This window comes from Mirounga leonina, unplaced genomic scaffold, assembly GCF_011800145.1.
Source record: "Mirounga leonina isolate KUSES-001 unplaced genomic scaffold, KU_Mleo_1.0 Mir_174, whole genome shotgun sequence".
NCBI lineage: Eukaryota > Metazoa > Chordata > Mammalia > Carnivora > Phocidae > Mirounga > Mirounga leonina.
The window spans coordinates 33,747,555-33,756,413 of NW_023270451.1; the positions used below are offsets into that span (position 1 = coordinate 33,747,555).

Below are 8,859 nucleotides of genomic sequence, written 5' to 3' on the forward strand. Positions count from 1 at the left end.
GGTTATATATACATAAGCTGAGTGTATCCTCATTTTAAGAAACATGTATATTGGTTCATATCCTGATTCCTTTAGGGAACTTCAGTTGGCTTTGATCAGTAAGTCTCAGGGTCTATGATATTTTTCCTGGCTAGCTCTGCAAGTGCTTAAACTTCTGCCCTTCAAACAGAACACTCCTGGTGGAGATCACTATCTCTGGGTGGGGGTAGATTACCAGCAGTAATTTCACGTTGTGCACCTGAGTGTTTGTTTTGATGTGGCTGCTGACAGTATTTACAGTTTTTGTCATTCTCTTACAGTGAGCCTAGACTTCTCTCAAAACAGAATAGCCTCTGTGTTGTAGTAATTTACCCTCTGCCCTCGAGCATAGCAAGTGTGAGATGTCCCCAAAGTCCTTTGAAGGGGTTTCTTTCTCCTTTCCATTTCACATCTAGGTTGTTTGTGTCACATCATGGGATGTGTGATGAGATAATAAAATTAATGACACACTGGGAATGCTTTGAGAATTGCTTAGTTTTGTAAAGCACCTGTTCTTTCCCTCATAAGGGACAGCCAGGCTGTGCAGAGTGTACCACTGAGTTTTAGTCCAATGCCAGTGGCTTTGCCTGGCAGATAGAATAGAATGAAGGGGCAGGGGCTGGGACCGTTGGGCACGTGCTATGTTGGAGAGCGAACAGAGCCAGGGAACAAGGTAGGCATATTTGCAGAGAAGATCTGAGTAAACACATACTGGTCTAACTTCAACAACTAAGGGAAAGAGTTTCAAGCAGAGGGTGGTCAAGCCAAAATGTATTGCTTAAGAAAGTTATGAAAATGGTTGTAACGTGGAGCCTGATCCCAGAATAAAAATCATTTTGTGAACACTTGATTGGGATTTCTAAGTTTAATCATTTTCAGCTGCAACAACAAATGTTCAAACCACATAAGAAGCTTTGGCTTCACATATTTAACAGGTTTTTTTTCCCCTACGCATTAGTTTTATTTATTTATTTTTATCTCATGGTGCATCGTAACCACATGTCTCTGAATTCACCTTCTATTCAACTGTTAGTATAGCAGTGGACTCCAGCTGACTGAAGGAAAGAGTTTGGACTTCAGATTAATACATGAGTTTCAATCCTGCTCTTTCAACTAGTTGTGTGACCCCAGATAAATTCCATCAATTCCCTGAGACTCAGTTTCCTCATCTGGAAAATGGGATATTTATAAAGCACCTACTCCATGTTTCCTGCCTCATAGGGGGTACTAGAAAAATAGTAGCTATTTTTATCACCATGATTACTGTTTTGAAGTTGAGGCTAAACGGATAGAAAAAAAATAGTGAGATTTTCTAATAGATTAAAAGAGACGAAATAAAACTTAGCAGTCAATATGGAACAAAGACTCACTGCTTAAAATAAAATCAGTTCAGTACTCTAAATTGACATTATGTATCATCTTATGCCATATATCTTTATTCTCAAGTTCCTCCATGAAGTATTGAATCTCTTTATGGTGTGAGTAAAGCTTTCCAGAAGTTATTTATCTACAAGTAATTAATATAAAAATAAATAATGTGTTCTACTCTTTTACTACTAGCTTGGAAATTATCTGAGCTCTGTATGGCCTCTTAGTTTTCTTTTGGTTTCTGTGGGGTTTATGTGTGTCTCACTGGGGAGGGCGGTGCGCATGCGCATATGTGCATCTGCATGCACCTGCCTACCTGGTATCTAGTGGTAGTGGGGAGGGAAGAAAATGTGTTTTTTTGTGTTAATTTATACTAAGATATTAATTAAGAGGCATCTATAGCTTTAAAATGCTTTCAAAGTACATCACCACTTGGAGAAGTATCATTTTATTTCTTTAGAAAATTCTTAATTTATTTACATTTGTGTTAACCAATCATTTTGAAGGGTCATTTACTTTTATACAATCGAAGTCATCAGGCCTACGTATTTCATTCTTTGGGACTGTTTCGAAATAAGCATACACTTGCTGACACATGTTTCTGCCACATTCTTTGCTTCCCCCAAAAGGCAAGTTCAGACTTAGGAGGCAAAAGTCCAGTGGAAAGTACCGGAACTGAGGAAAGAATATTTGCCTAACCACCCACGCCACAAAATGCTTTCTTGGAATCTGCTGTGCGTATAAGATGGTATCCTACCCCCACACATGTAACCTTTGTCTTTCTGAAAATCAAACCTAATTCTACAAGGAAATCACAAAACAAAAAATATTGTTCTCTCAAGTTATACCAGATTTGTTTTCAAAAAGAAAAAAAAAATTAGGCTAGTTTAAAAAATTGTAAACTGTGCCACACCAAGTATCTAACCACTCATGGAAGTTAGCTTCTCGATCGTGGGTTTTTGCAAAGGTAGTGGAGGTTTTATGTGTGAGAAAAAACAATTTAAGTACAACTAAGAGCTATAGAAATTAAACCAATTTTTTGTTTTGTTTTGTTTTAATGTGTGTGGAACTTTTCCTCTTTTCAGTCTTCAGTAACTATCCTGACTATCCTGAACTGAAATTTTGTTTGCTTAGGTTATCTTTGGCCTCTGACTTCCCCAATCATGGACTCTACTGTACGCATGACTTGATCCATCTATGACATTTAACCTAACTAGCTATTGTCTCTGTGGAAATCGCTGCCATTGGCTTTCATGACACCATTCTCGTGTCCCTCTTCTAGCCTTTCTGGCTACTGTTTCCCAGTCTCCTCAGTCTGTCTTTTTACTTTACTTATTTTGTAATTACTGCTTTTCCCCTGGGGTTCCATTCTTGACCCTATTGTTTCTACATACAGTCCCTGGGCAACTTCACTAAGTCATGAATCAAAGTATCCCATGGACATTGAGGAGTCCAAAATTTCAACCTCCAGCTCTGTCTACCTGCCCTGCCCAATGTTTTGCAGTCATTTTAAACTTCAAGTATCCCAAGTACAACATATTTTTTTACTTTCTTCCCCTCCTGCTCTTAGACCTACTACTCTTCCTGTATTTCTACCTTACAGTATCACCATCTGTCATGGAGCCCATGAACATCTTTTTAGAGTGAAGCCATACTAGACTCCTTTCCCTCCAGGACCTCACCCATGTTTTTCTCCACCTGCAACATTCTCAGATGTCCTTTCCCTTAGTTACCTCTTAAGGATCTTACACTTCTCGTGCTAATTCCTCATAGACACTCTCCTAGCTTTATTTTTCATAAGCTGTTTCAAAATTGAATTTGCCTTCTTAGAACTTCTTACAGCCTGAAGCAAAAAACACACTTGAGTGATTATTAAAGGACTATGTTTTTCACTTCTCCTCTTGTTTTGCAGGATCACAGGGGTGTAATTTTGGTCCACCATTGTATCAAGCACAGTCACTGGCACATGGAATGAATGCTCTTAATAAATTCTCTTGGATATTGAATAAGTGAGTGACTTCTTAGCACCTCCTAACGCCCTTCCACTTCAATCAGTTGCCATATCCTTTTGCTTCTATCAAATCACGTATCTTTCACTATCATCCCCAGTCTGTCCTCGGAGGAGGTCCTCAGCATCCCTTGCCTGCCATCAGCCTCAGATCCATCCACCAAACTATTAGTATTGTTACTTTTTAGACACACATACAATTCTCTCGCTCTGAAATCTTCAATGACTCCCAAATTTCTCTAGGAACAAATTTCAACTCCTAATCCTGGTCTGTAAGATTAATGACAACCTGACTCAACTCTCCTTTTTCAATGTCATCTTACTACCTGATTCACTGCATGTTTCAGCCACTGCAGGAGTCTTATTTATGTGCCTTGAACACATCATATTTTTTTCATTTTCTGTGTTGGTTCTCTCTGCTGTTTTGAACTTCTTATTCTGTGTCTTGAACTTGAATATTGACATTAATCTTAACAATTTTAAATGAAATTCTTACTTTAGCAGGCTATTACCCATTTACATACTTGTATAAAGCACATTTCCTAATACTATATTAGCCATTGGGTATGATGAGTCAATAAAGGCATAAAATGATGGTAAGATCATTTTTTCTGATTTTAGATTCCACCTTCTTTCTGGCTAAGGGGAGTCTGGTTCCGGTTCCCAGTATATTCTCATATTTGCTCCCTCTCATTTTTTATTGACATCACTTTTTCTGTCAGCTGCATTCAGGTCACATTTCCTGTATCACCAATTTGGCAAGTAGCGATTCTCTGTTCTCCTCCAACTGTGGTTATGCAGAGATTGGTGGTAAGTATCATCTTATCACATGTGTTGATCTTACTTGTGAGTCAAAAACCAGAGTGACCCTATTTTCTTCCCTACTGTACATCTAGTAACGGAGTGCATTTCTTGATTCATATTTAATATCTCTCCCCATTCTTGAGGAAATTGGCACAAATCTTTGAGGGGCTGGACTGGAAGACAACTTCAGCAGCCATCCTCCACACCCAAGAACAAGTCTTTTCATTACTCCCAGCTAAGGTTCCTGGTCCAGATTTGTCATCCTGAAAATCTCACTTGGGGACTGAGGCTGTGGGGGCCAGCTGAACATTCCAGCTCTTCCATGCACCATTTTCCTGTGTCTTACTTTGTCTTCAGGCAGAAACAGTTTTCCCATGAGACTTGTTAGCTACCTAGCTTATTAAAATGAGTCATGGACTGAAACCAAGAAACAAAGTCAAAATAGAAAAGATAACTCAAAAAAAAAAAAGAAAGAAAAGAAAACTTAAAATGCGTAAATGATTAGCTTTTAAATTACTAAAAATGGATTATTTGTTAGTACTAGAAGTTTCAAAATTATTTTCTACTATGTCTGCTGATACTGTTTGATAAAAAAATTAATGTTTCTCAATATCCTACAATAGATATAGGTGCATGTCAGCTTAATTAATTTGACAGTTATATATGTGGCTACTAGTAAATCAGATTCTGGATTTCTAGAATAACCAGAGGAAGAAAATGTGGTTTTTATATATTCAATGTGGATATTTCTGTAATTAGTAGTTTGGAGTAGATCCAAATTACTTTGTAGAGTTTAGCTGGGTGGAAATTCAATTTACTCTAATATGGTAGGAAAGGGTGAAATATTTTGACCATCTTCCATTTATTGAGATATTAGTCTATCATTTATTTAGCCTTTCTTCCACTCTTCTTTCAAAAAGAAAACAGGAAAATATCTATGTTTAGATTCATGGTGATTATAAAATAAAAGAAAATCTTTGTTCATAAGAAGTAGAGATTTTCATTATGCTGAAGTCTGAGAGAAACATTTTCTTTGTAACTTTATTATAAGATAGGGTATATTATAGTGGAGATCTATAGTATACATACAGAGTATGTAATCTCGAGTGTACTTTCCTCTAATAGGTACAAACGTAGTAATATTCATATGGCTGTTCTTATAGAGTACTTAAGGTAATCTGTGGAATTCAATTCTGTAAAAGAAATTCTGGGGATGCCTGGGTGGCTCAGTTGGTTGAGCTTCTGCCTTCGGCTCAGGTCATGATCCCAGGGTCCTGGGATCGAGTCCCGCATCATGCTCCTTGCTCAGCGGGGAGCCCGCTTCTCCCTCTGCCTGCCACTCCCCCTGCTTGCGTGCTCTCTCCTCCCCCCTCCCGACAAAAATATCTAAAAAAAAAAAAAAAAAGGATTAAAAAAAGAAATTCTGTAAGGGATTATAAATACAACTATGTGTGTGGTTGTAATAATCTAGCAAGATGGATGAAATTTAAGATTTCTTGAATTTCTTGGGTGCCTCGGTGGCTCAGTCGTTAAGCCTCTGCCTTCAGCTCAGGTCATGATCCCAGGGTCCTGGGATCGAGCCCCGCATCCTGCTCCTTGCTCAGCGGGGAGCCCGCTTCTCCCTCTGCCTGCCACTCCCCCTGCTTGCGTTCTCCCTCTCGCTGTGTCTCTCTGTCAAATAAATAAATAAAATCTTAAAAAAAAAAAAAGATTTCTTGAATTTCTTCACAAGAAAGGGAGAAATTACTAAAGGTGTTTAGAAAGTATGTTTATAGAAAGCACAGGTGCTTTGAGGATTAAATGTTTTTATAAGCAAATTTAGCAAAATGACAACTGATTGCACAGTGATTCATGGAGACAATGAAAATCTGTAAAGATGTCATGCCATCACAAAAAAAGGTGATCTATAGGTAATCTACACTAATGCCTTAAACTTAAGCAGAATTTTTTTCTCAAAAAATTTCTCATTGTCTGTATTAGATTGGTTATCAATAATAATCAAGTTAAACAAAATGGCCAAGTTTGTCTTTGCTAGACCTTTTTACATCCTAACTACCCTTTAAAAACCAGGTCTAATTCCACCATGTCCTAAATCTTTCTCCTCTTTGTTTGCCTGTCTATTCTCTATTGTGCACCATACCTTGCTGTGTGGTTTTATGCTTGAATTGTTTGTATCACATGCATAGTTTTATTGTAGTTGGCAAATTATCCTAGTACAATACAATTCAATAATGTAGGACTGTCTAACAATTGCCTTATATAGTTAAAGATGGAAGGTAAGGCCAAGACTCATGTACTCTATTTGAAAGTTAGTAATTTTTTTTTTTGCATAAGTGCATAATGAATATTTAGACAGCATAGATTAATTCAAAGCTGAAAGAGTCTTAAAGGTTCAGGACAAATTTTGAGGTAAAATTTTGAAAGCATGATTGCTTATTTTCAGCCCTTCATAAGTGCATAATGAATATTTAGACAGCATAGATTAATTCAAAACTGAAAGAGTCTTAAAGGATCAGGACAAATTTTGAGGTAAAATTTTGAAAGTGTGAATGCTTTATTTTCAGCCCTTCTCAAAAAGGGCTCTGTTTGAGTATGTATATCTAGGTCTCAGTGCAAAATCATGTTCACTGATATTTTTCACTGTTGTAGGGATATGGGTTATCTTTTTCTTTCTTTCTTTTTTTTAATTTAGAGAAAGGGAAAGAATGAGCGCACAAGTGGGAGGAGGTGCTGAGGGAGAGGGAGAGAGAATCTCAAGCCGACACCATGCTGAGTGCAGAGCCCCCCATGGGGGCTCGATCTCACAACCCTGAGATCATGACCTGAGCCAAAACCAAGAGTCGGACACTTAACCGAATGTGCCACCCAGGCTCCCTGGGGTTATGGGTTCTATTGAATATCATTTTATTATTGCTTTTCACTACAATGCATGAATAGAATATCATTTTATTACACCTATGTTTTCTACTAGTCTACATTTTATGTAACTCATGAGTTATTCAAAATATCATACTATATTTTAGTGATAATACTTCTTAATTCCTGTATCTTAGATTCAGCACACAGATATTTCAATGGGACATCACTACCTCCATTAAGATTCTTCATCTCTGTCCTGGAATTTAGCCCATCATTGAAATTACAATTATGTATAATGAACTAGCTAACTGTTCTAGCATGGAAACATGAAACCTCATTTGTGATAATAGAATTTGACTTGTCTTCTTCCTCTCACTTTTAATAATATCATAATGTTGATGCATCTGAATGTAATTAGCATAAGCAGTCTTAAGAAATGCTTTACTGTACCAGAAACATGGATTAGAATTTTAATTATTATTGTTTTTCCAGACATTGACTTTTGGGGCCAGGCCAAAAGGATTTCTGGTTCATAGACTGTGCTAATCAATATAACTGTGCGTGTATGTTTTCAAGATTCATTTTATGACCAGATTTTCTTGTCTTAATAACAAGAATATTGTCCCTCTTTTGCATCTATTGGAATGGACTGATTTATTTTAGGAGAATGCTAGAAAGTAAAATTAGAAGGTGGTAAGTGAAAAAATCTCTTTTCCCCTGTTTTATTCCTTCTCCTATACAAAGATAAGGGAAATTGAGCTCAAAATAAATATTTCACTTTCCCACTCATGAAGTATTCATGTAAAGTGAAAAGCAAGAAGCATATAATGCAGGAGATTGATCTCCAAAGAAATACTAGTTCCAAAATAGTTTGGCTAAAATATCTTAAATAATCAATAATTAACATTTTTTTTTTAACTGAAGCTCTATCCTAGCTGGGCATAGGATACCAATGGACAGTATTTTTACATGGAAGTGTTCTGGTCATTACTTAAGGCAGAGCCTCATTTGAGAGGACCTGGATCTCATGCTTCAGTGCCTCTGGAAGCCTCTGAGATAAATGTATTAAAGCTATGGCTTGACTCTGCTCTCGTGCTCAGTGAATTAGCTAACAAAAGCCACACTTCCTCCTTCTATGTACGGGAATGAAATACCTCTTGCTAGTTGCTCTCTTGGCTAAGGAGGTAAATCTGATGCCTGTGGATTAGTATAAACGTCTGAAGTTAAATCTTGAGTTTTATTACCTACTACCTGGAGAGCAGAGAACTTTAACTTCAAATGATGTATGGGAATTTGGGGTAATTTCTAAATATCCAGAGATTTTAGAGAGTGGACTGAGAGTTGTTCTGTCTCAAATATGGCATAGAGCATTGTCCAGAAATTCTTGCCGTATCCTCTCTGTGTGGGTGTGTATAATCTCATTTTTGTGTAATAAATACTTCATTGCACATTTGTTTTGAGTGTCGGTTCTTTTTTAGATTTTGGAAAGTTTGAATAGCTGTGTGTATGTTTGAGTCTGTGTATGTGTGTTTGGTGTGTTCATGAGTATCCTTATGGCAAAGACAGACAGACAGAAAGAAAGTCTGGAAGGGAGGAAGGGAAGGAAGAAGGAAGATGGAATACTATGATCTTAAAAGTAAATGAAATTAAAGGAATAAAAGCATGATTTCGAGTATACAGTAATTATACTCTGGGTTTTAACTTGTTGAATAAACTGGGATATCATATTCATAAGATAGGCATATCAATATCTATTATATATTGAATTTTTGTTATAGCATAAGATTTGCAGTTATTTGTAA

General features: G+C 36.9%; 1 long non-coding RNA gene across 1 annotated transcript in view; it reads left to right on the plus strand.

The window, feature by feature from the left end:
* The first annotated feature begins 3,162 nt into the window (after positions 1 to 3,162).
* The window catches only part of LOC118020834, a 49,154-nt gene continuing 43,457 nt past the window's right edge, over positions 3,163 to 8,859 (plus strand). Inside the window, exons 1-2 of the long non-coding RNA XR_004682022.1 lie at positions 3,163 to 3,395; positions 4,117 to 4,204. This is a non-coding gene — a long non-coding RNA (uncharacterized LOC118020834). The remainder of the gene's footprint in view (positions 3,396 to 4,116; positions 4,205 to 8,859) is intronic.